Here is a 393-nt window from a genome sequence, read left to right on the forward strand (position 1 = left end):
TTGACTGTAGACAACAGGGTTGATGTTTTACAAGTTATTATATAAAAAAAATCCAGCCAGACAACGAACTGTAAAAATCGCCTTAGGGTTCCGAGGGTTAAAAGATTTTCAGCAGTTTTTTTTAGAGAGTCGATCCAGATGCCCTTTGTTTGCATAACGTGTGCAAAAGGTAACCGAGCAACTTGACCACCCGCTGCTTTGAATTTGCCGTGAAGCTATCCCGAATTTCAGTGCCCGGCTGCTTCCATTGACAATGAATGGGAAGCGGGGTTGTCACGCTCGCCAGTAGACACCTACCATGTAATCCAACCAGATCTTGCCATTATCTCTCACTGCAAATACAGAAAAAAACACTGAAACCCTGCAAGGCAAAGGCGTAATCTACAGGGGGGG

The sequence above is a fragment of the Etheostoma spectabile genome, unplaced genomic scaffold, assembly GCF_008692095.1.
Source record: "Etheostoma spectabile isolate EspeVRDwgs_2016 unplaced genomic scaffold, UIUC_Espe_1.0 scaffold363, whole genome shotgun sequence".
Taxonomy (NCBI): Eukaryota; Metazoa; Chordata; class Actinopteri; order Perciformes; family Percidae; genus Etheostoma; species Etheostoma spectabile.